This window comes from Vulpes vulpes, chromosome 12 (genome assembly GCF_048418805.1).
Source record: "Vulpes vulpes isolate BD-2025 chromosome 12, VulVul3, whole genome shotgun sequence".
NCBI lineage: Eukaryota > Metazoa > Chordata > Mammalia > Carnivora > Canidae > Vulpes > Vulpes vulpes.
The window spans coordinates 152,321,652-152,331,157 of record NC_132791.1 but is presented as its reverse complement, the minus strand read 5'-3'; the positions used below and the strand labels follow the sequence as shown (position 1 = coordinate 152,331,157).

General features: G+C 43.0%; 1 non-coding gene across 1 annotated transcript; it reads left to right on the top strand.

Moving 5' to 3' along the window:
- The first annotated feature begins 625 nt into the window (after positions 1 to 625).
- Positions 626 to 729, top strand: LOC112926176 (U6 spliceosomal RNA). The gene has a single exon (XR_003236276.2). It is a non-coding gene; the product is annotated as a U6 spliceosomal RNA (small nuclear RNA).
- The last annotated feature ends 8,777 nt before the right edge of the window (positions 730 to 9,506 follow it).

The following is a 9,506-nucleotide window of genomic DNA, read 5'->3' as shown; positions in this document are numbered from 1 at the left end:
CTTCTTCTTCTCCTTCTCCTTCTCCTTCTCCTTCTCCTTCTCCTTCTCCTTTCTCTTTTCTTCTCTTCTTCTTCTTCTTCTTCTTCTTCTTCTTCTTCTTCTTCCCCTCCCCCTCCTTCTTCCCCTCCTTCTTCCCCTCCTTCTTCCCCTCTTCACCTCCTCCTCCTCCTTCTTCTTCTTCTTCTTCTTCTTCTTCTTCTTCTTCTTCTTCTTCTTCTTCTTCTTCTTCCTCAGATTTTATTTATTTATTCATGAGAGACACAAAGAGAGAGGAAGAGAGATGGGCAGAGGGAGAAACAGGCTCCCTGCAGGGAGCCCGATGTGGAACTCGATCCCAGGACCCTGGGATCACGCCCTGAGCTGAAGGCATACACTCAACAATTGAGCCACCCAGGCATCCCAAGAATAAGTCTCTTAACTGACTGAGCCACCCAGGTGCCTCTAGCATCATCCATATCTGAAGATTCGAGAACTCCGTGTCTTTTTGAGCTATTACTGCAGCTCCCTCTATACCGCCATGTCTATCAGGCAGTTGTTCTATTTCTCAGGGTGCCCTTGAGCAAAATAAAGAAAAGAAACATAATAAATATGCATTTCTAGGTACCACATTCCAAATTAACCCCATGTTCACTTTGGCAGCACGTATACTAAAATTGGAACAACATGGAGAAGATTAGATTGGCCCTGCACAAGGATGACACACAAATTCATGAAGCATTCCATATTATGCATGAATGAATGAATGAATGAATGAATTCATCCCCAATCTCTAAGTTTTAATCAGTATGTGTTATTACTAGCCACATACAGTTTGGGTAACCTTGGTCGTGTCATCTCATTTGCCTACTCATTCACGAATATTCATTCAGCGAATACTGATTGAGCAAGAAGTATGTGCTAGCATGACAGGCTAGATGGGTCACTTGGGGCCTCAGCTTCTCCATCAATAGCATGAAGGCCTGGGCCAGATCATTGGTTCTCAACTGCAGTGTTGAATCCCAACCTCCATTTTATTAAACAAATTAGAGTGGATTCAAGTTTATTCCTTTAAGAGCTTCAGCTTACTCCCTAGTATACTGAAACGCTTTCTCTAGTGGGAGAGAAAACAGTGACATGACAGCTAGCAGCTGGAAATGTCTATTATTACCCAGAAATTGTTTTCTTTGCGTAAACTGTTAGGATATGTGAGCCTCACCTGTCCCAAAGATGCCATGGAAAGGGTTGAGAACTGCTGAACTGGGTGTTCTTTGGGGCCTTTCCTAGTTTTGACATTCTCTGAGTCAGTGATTATTTCTCTTTTTTTCTTTGGCTCCTTCATTTAACACCATTTCATATGTGTGTTTCCAAGAATCCACGTGGTTCTCCTCCCATATCAGTCTCAGGGATTATGCTTCAATTTTGCTTAGTTGTTTCACTATAGATCCCTCTCTGTTGATTTACTCTATTTTACAAACCTTTTCAAAACCTTCACTTCAATGAATCCTAAATGTGTGTGTGTGTGTGTGTGTGTGTGTGTGTGTGTCCCCACACTCAAGGCCTTTATCCTGGTAGCAGTAGGCACTTAGTAACCATTGAACAAGTTAGTGAATTCTTTTTTTTTTTATTTTTTTTATTTTTATTTATTTATTTTTTTAATTAATTTTTATTGGTGTTCAATTTACCAACATACAGAAAAACACCCAGTGCTCATCCCGTCAAGTGTCCACCTCAGTGCCCGTCACCCATTCCCCTCCAACACCTGCCCTGCTCCCCTTCCACCACCCCTAGTTCGTTTCCCCGAGTTAGGAGTCTTTATGTTCTGTCTCCCTTCCTGATATTTCCCAACATTTCTTTTCCCTTCCTTTATATTCCCTTTCACTATTATTCATATTCCCCAAATGAATGAGAACATACACTGTCCTTCTCCGATTGACTTATTTCACTCAGCATGATACCCTCCAGTTCCATCCACGTTGAAGCAAATGGTGGGTATTTGTCGTTTCTAATTGCTGAGTAATATTCCATTGTATACATAAACCACATCTTCTTTATCCATTCATCTTTCGATGGACACCGAGGCTCCTTCCACAGTTTGGCTATTGTGGCCATTGCTGATAGAAACATCGGGGTGCAGGTGTCCCGACGTTTCATTGCATCTGAATCTTTGGGGTAAATCCCCAACAGTGCAATTGCTGGGTCATAGGGCAGGTCTATTTTTAACTCTTTGAGGAACCTCCACACAGTTTTCCAGAGTGGCTGCACCAGTTCACATTCCCACCAACAGTGTAAGAGGGTTCCCTTTTCTCCGCATCCTCTCCAACATTTGTTGTTTCCTGCCTTGTTAATTTTCCCCATTCTCACTGGTGTGAGGTGGTATCTCATTGTGGTTTTGATTTGTATTTCGCTGATGGCAAGTGATGCAGAGCATTTTCTCATGTGCATGTTGGCCATGTCCATGTCTTCCTCTGTGAGATTTCTCTTCATGTCTTTTGCCCATTTCATGATTGGATTGTTTGTTTCTTTGGTGTTGAGTTTAATAAGTTCTTTATAGATTTTGGAAACTAGCCCTTTATCTGATATGTCATTTGCAAATATCTTCTCCCATTCTGTAGGTTGTCTTTTAGTTTTGTTGACTGTATCCTTTGCTGTGCAAAAGCTTCTTATCTTGATGAAGATCCAACAACACATTAAGAAAATTATTCACCATGACCAAATAGGATTTATCCCTGGGACACAAGGCTGGTTCAACACTCGTAAAACCATCAATGTGATTCATCATATCAGCAAGAGAAAAACCAAGAACCATATGATCCTCTCATTAGATGCAGAGAAAGCATTTGACAAAATACAGCATCCATTCCTGATCAAAACCCTTCAGAGTGTTGGGATAGAGGGAACTTTCCTCGACATCTTAAAAGCCATTTATGAAAAGCCCACAGCAAATATCATTCTCAATGGGGAAGCACTGGGAGCCTTTCCCCTAAGATCAGGAACAAGACAGGGATGTCCACTCTCACCACTGCTGTTCAACATAGTTCTGGAAGTCCTCGCCTCAGCAATCAGACAACAAAAAGACATTAAAGGCATTCAAATTGGCAAAGAAGAAGTCAAACTCTCCCTCTTCGCCGATGACATGATACTCTACATAGAAAACCCAAAAGCCTCCACCCCAAGATTGCTAGAACTCGTACAGCAATTTGGTAGCGTGGCAGGATACAAAATCAATGCCCAGAAATCAATGGCATTTCTATACACTAACAATGAGACTGAAGAAAGAGAAATTAAGGAGTCAATCCCATTTACAATTGCACCCAAAAGCATAAGATACCTAGGAATAAACCTAACCAAAGAGGTAAAAGATCTATACCCTAAAAACTATAGAACACTTCTGAAAGAAATTGAGGAAGACACAAAGAGATGGAAAAATATTCCATGCTCATGGATTGGCAGAATTAATATTGTAAAAATGTCAATGTTACCCAGGGCAATTTATACGTTTAATGCAATCCCTATCAAAATACCATGGACTTTCTTCAGAGAGTTAGAACAAATTATTTTAAGATTTGTGTGGAATCAGAAAAGACCCCGAATAGCCAGGGGAATTTTAAAAAAGAAAACCATAGCTGGGGGCATCACAATGCCAGATTTCAGGTTGTACTACAAAGCTGTGGTCATCAAGACAGTGTGGTACTGGCACAAAAACAGACACATAGATCAATGGAACAGAATAGAGAACCCAGAAGTGGACCCTGAAATGTACGGTCATCTAATATTCGATAAAGGAGGAAAGACTATCCATTGGAAGAAAGACAGTCTCTTCAATAAATGGTGCTGGGAAAATTGGACATCCACATGCAGAAGAATGAAACTGGACCACTCTCTTTCACCCTACACAAAGATAAACTCAAAATGGATGAGAGATCTAAATGTGAGACAAGAGTCCATCAAAATCATAGAAGAGAACACAGGCAACACCCTCTTTGAACTCGGCCACAGTAACTTCTTGCAAGATACATCCACAAAGGCAAAAGAAACAAAAGCAAAAATGAACTATTGGGACTTCATCAAGTTAGTGAATTCTTAATGATTATCAGAACCTCACCATACACTTACTGACATGTAATAACCTTTGGATTATTTGACTTCTTTTGTGAGGGTATTAATCCTGAAGATGGAATTGCTAGATACAAAGATATAGGCAGGTTTTGTGCTTTTATTACCAACTGCCAGATTGCCATTGTGCTTTTGTTTTACATAAATGGTGATATTGCTGATAATGGTAGTGGTAATTATTTATGACCTTATCTTAAATGATCAAATCAAGGGGTACTTTCTCTCCCTTTTTATTCTGGGTTTCAATATACCTTGCATTCCAAACTCCAGTAGTTTCCCTAAAGCTAATCAGATCAGTGTTGCCTGCTCTGACTTTAGCCAGAGAAAAAGAATTGGGCTGCTCCAGTTCTAGGTACCAGAAATGCATGTGTCCACCCTTTTGCCAGTTCAACATCAGCCTGGTTTGGGGTTTTCCATGACGACGATAATGATGATGGAGGTAACTATAACAGCCCTGTGAAAATATTATTACCCGCGTATTATAAATGAGGAGACAAAGACTCAGAGAGGTGACACAACTTGACTTAAGACACACAGCTAGGAATTAGCAAAGACTGAAATTATTCCTGGTTCCATCTGACTCAAAGCCTGCCTCTTTCCACTAAACCGTACTACACCACTCCCCAAGTGGACGTTCAAGGTCAGGAGCCCCATGGGACCAGCAGGTCTGTCAAGTTCTGCAGGACTGAGCTGTTTATCGTTGCAGAGGACACTCATCACTGCACTAATTACATTAATTGCTGCCCACTCTGGGGCTAGGTGGGTGGCTTAACAATACCTAGCAACATGGTAATGATGCCTGGGCCTGCCTTTCTGCGTGAAAACATCTGACTGCTCCCCCCACCCCTTCTCTCTTTTAAACTCCTTCCCATGGTGGCCAGAGATAGTAATTACAGGTTCTATTGGTTGGAAGTTAGTGACTCTCTACTTTGTAGGGGAGAGGTCAAGACTTCGAACTTTGGCCTCCATCAACATCAGCTGTGTGCTTGACGCTTTATTTAAGAGATCTTTTATAATCCTCATGATAGCTCAGAAGTAAGTATTATATTTTCCTTGTTTTGCTTATTGGGAAATTCAGCCACTCTTTGGGATCATATAGCCAGGAAGGGCTGGAAACTGGCTTAGAACTCAGGACTATCAGAAAACGGACTGAGCTCCCACTCATTTCCCTACATGACCCCACAGCACCTTTCCACAGGAGTCTTTTTCCTTTTGATGCTCCAAACTCAATTACCAGAGTAGTTGAGTTGGCATTTCCGGAGAAGGAGCAGAGTACTAGGAGTCCATGTTTTGTGAGGTCCTCTATTGCTGAGGGATGTATAGTTGACATTTCAACCTTCCACCTACCATCCATCCCCTGAGCTTCTCAAGGAAATGTTAACAGAGTATTCCAGTTGACTTTTTTCTTAAAAGTTTTTTTAAAAAATATTTTATTTATTCATGAGAGACACACACAGAGAGAGGCAGAGACATAGGCAGAGGGAGAAGCAGGCTCCATGAAGGGAGCCCGATGTGAGACTTGATCCTGGGACCCCAGGATCACGCCCTGAGCCGAAGGCAGACGCTTAATCACTGAGCCACCCAGGCATCCCTTCAGTTGACTTTAAGAAGTAATCTGAATACTATATCCGTGTACTTCTTGGGAATGGACAAGATGGCTTTGGCACTTCATCATAATTGGGCAAATGACTTAACTTCCCCCGAGACCCAGATAAGAGAGGTTAATTTAGGAAGTAATTGACTTTGGAATGTTGTGTATGCCTGCACTTTATGGGTGTGTCCATATCCGTATGTGTATGTATGCATGTCAAGAAATGTGCGTGTGGGTATGTGTGTGTGTGTGTTCCTCAAGAAGTCTTGGCATACTGGTCAGCTTAAATGACTTGGTTCTTTTCTTACCTGCCACCTATCTGTAAGTAAAATTCAAAACTATATTTTACTAAAGTTCAAAACAGTGGTGTTCTATAATGACACAGAGTTGGGGTTAAGATATGAGGAGGTAGACCAGCATTGAATCTTGGCTCTGCCACCTACCAGATGTTGTGACTTGGGCAAGTCACTTAACCTCTCTGGGCATCCTTTTTCTCATTTCTAAAAATAGAGACAATAACAGTTCTGACCTCATGGAGTTGTTGTAAGTCAGGGAAGTTTTTGAGGGCAGGGACTATGTTGATAATCTTCTCAGCACCCAGCCCGAATAAGTTTGGAAGAACAGGCTTTGGCCTTAGACAGTCTCTCAACTGATTCTAGCACTTGCATATTGGCTGTGTGCCTTGGAGAAATTACTTAACTTCTCTGTTCCTCAGATTCCTCCTGTGAATAGGGCTCACGATCCTTCCCTTGAATGATTGATGGTGATATGATGATGTAGGAAATATGAAGCCCTAGTACAGAGGCTAGCATGTAGGAGGTATCCATTTCCCTTTTGCCTGTCCTGGAGTCTGACATTCAATAATTGATTACTGAGTTCTTGTTGGGTATGTAAAATAGCCTTTTCTCTCATACTCCATTTGTATTTTATCCCTTTCACCTGTTTCCTTTCTTCTCCTCACCTTTGTTCCCCTTCCTTTTCTTTGTCTTTTTTCAGCCTGCTCCAATCACCATGACTCAAGGCCATCAAGGATGCTCCATCAAGGATGCTCCATCCCCTGGACTCTGAAAGTAGCCTTCTCCCTGGCCTCCTCGCCTCCAGCCAGCCTTCCGTTGTTTATCTTTCCAGAACCTTTACCAGACCTCACTAACCCCTCTAAGCCACCCCCTTGGTGGTTTTTCACCACACCTGGAGCAGTCCAGGGCTCTCACCATGGCTTGCAGACTCTGTATGGACTGTGTTCTGGCAAATTCTTGGACTGGCTTCCTCCTGCCCTATCTCAGCTTTCTCTGCTCCAGCCTCAAAGATCTCCTGGCTGTTATTAGAGCTCTACAAGCACATTCTACCTTTGGGTCTTTTATACTTGCAGTTCCCTCCTCCTCCAAGTATCCACAGATTTCACTGTCACCCCTCAGGATTCTGCCCACATGTCACTTTATCAGGAAGGCCTTCCTAGATGAGCTGCATAAAATGGCATCTCCGGCTTCTTCCAGTCCTCCATTTTATTTTCCTTCTCACTTCTCAGTGAAATATTATATATTTATTTATTTACTTTTTATTGTCCCCTCCCCCCACCCAGTAGAATGTAAGCTTTATAAGAATACATTTGGTTTTCCCCCTCCCCCTTTTCTATTTTTTTTTTAATTGAATGATAGTTGACATACAATGTTATATTAGTTTCAGGAGTAGAACGCAGTGATTCTCCAGTTACATACATTATGAAATGCTCATCATGGTAAGTGCAGTTGCCATTTGTCACCATACCATGTTATTCCCCATATGATTGCTTTCTGCTGTGGCCCCAGAGCCCGACATATAGTAGGCACTACATAAATAGTTGCTGAATGGATGGATGGATATGTGTGATCTCTCTCTGAAATGTCAGGGAAGAACCTGCATGATGCTGCAGGTGATTCCAGGCCTGGATGGCTCACTGATCAGCATTCATCTTACCCAGACCAAGGCGACAAGCAGCAAGGAGGAGGATTAGGGGCCCACTCCCTTCACACACTCACCCCCGGGGACCAGTGCTGTTTTGTATGCGGCAGTGACACGCCTGCTCTCACACTTGTGTTTCGTGCCATAGTTGCAGGGTTGTCTGGAATTCCCGTGGCAGCTTTACAATATGATTAATTTTGCTCATACACATGCATACCAATCATAGATAAGGATCACTCAAGGTTTAAATTTGGCACCACCACAACAAATGGAAAGTTAGAAGTATGATACCTAATTGTTCCCAGTCTATGAAAGCAAAAGCACAAAGTCTGCTAACTGAACCACTCTCCTCCGCTGGTGTCTCCCTCCCCTTTCTCATTCCTGTCCCGATTCTGTTCCTGTCACAAAGTGTGGTAGCCTAGCGACTTAAAGAAAAGCAATGCGAGCCCAGGGCCCCAGACCCAGTACCCAAAGTGAGAGCACCATGAGATCTCAAGCAGGTTATCCCACCTCCCTGAGCCTCAATTCCATCTTCTCTAAGTTGGGCCTTGAGAACATAAGAACACGTCTTGAGTAGAAGGTGACTAAATGTGGTGCCAGCATGGAGCGCCTAGCTTGCAGTGAGCATGCATAGATGCTAGTTCATTCCATGTGGGCTGATTTACATGACTACGGGGTTCAGACAACCTTGTGCTGGCTTCAGTCAACCTTTAGAATAGGCAACCCAGCTGAAAATACCCACAAGGCCTTTGGGATTCAGTACCTCATAAGGCTTTCATGGGGGCCCTACTGTTTGCATGGTGAGGTTTCTAAAGATGCTGGGGCAGGTGGGTGGGTGGGACATCACAGCCATGAGAGACACACACAGTTACTGCTAATACTAGTTTCTATGGCTGCTGTAACAAGTGCCATAAGCTTGGTAGCTTCAAACAACAGAAATTTATTCTCACACAGGTCTGGAGGCCAAAACCCCTGAAATCAAAATGTAGATGGGGCCACAGTCCCATGGAAAGTTCTAAGGGAGAATCCATTCTTTGCCTCCAATAGCTTATGGCAGCATCCCTTCTACCCCTTCTCCATCTTCACATGGCTGATGTAGGGCATGCTCTCTACATCCAAAATGATCTCATCTTGAGATCCTCAAGATCTCAATGTCTGCAAAAGACCCTATTATGTCTGCAAAGACCCTATTTCCAAATACGGCCACACTTCCAAGTACCGAGGATTTGGATAGGTCTTTTTGGAGGACACAGTTCAACCCACTACAGTGCTACCCACCCTGGAATTTCAAAATAGGCAAAGGGACAGAGCACACAGCTGAAAAAGCAGAGTTTCAAGAAAAGAGTAAAACAAACCCTACCGGAAGGTGGGTAGGGAGTTGATTCATTCCTTCTTTGATCCAGAAACACTTGCTGAGCCTCTGCTGAGCTGGGTGCTTGGAAGTAGGAATTACAAAGCGCAGTCCCTGCCTTCAAGGAGTTCACAGACTGGTAGCAGCAGACAGAGAAACAGACATTGCCAGCTCCGAATGATGGGGCTGTGCAGGAGAAGGTGGGCCCAGATGCTGTGAGGCTTGGCAGCCTGCTTCTCCCTCTGCCTGTGTCTCTGGCTGTGTGTGTGTGTGTGTGTGTGTGTGTCTCATAAATAAATAAATAAAATCTTTTAAAAAAATAGAAAAGGCCTCTAGTGAAAAATGATGTTCCAAGGAATTTTAAAATGATATTTATTAGATTGTGTCTTTTAAAAAGAACTAGAACACATACGCAGAAAAGTGCTTTAGATCCTGAGTGCAGCTTGGTCAATAAGTGAGTAGCTTCACAAGCACCCCACTGAGGTCGCCTGGGTATATGGATTGTGGGTGGTCACAGGGGCCGGATAGAGGAGA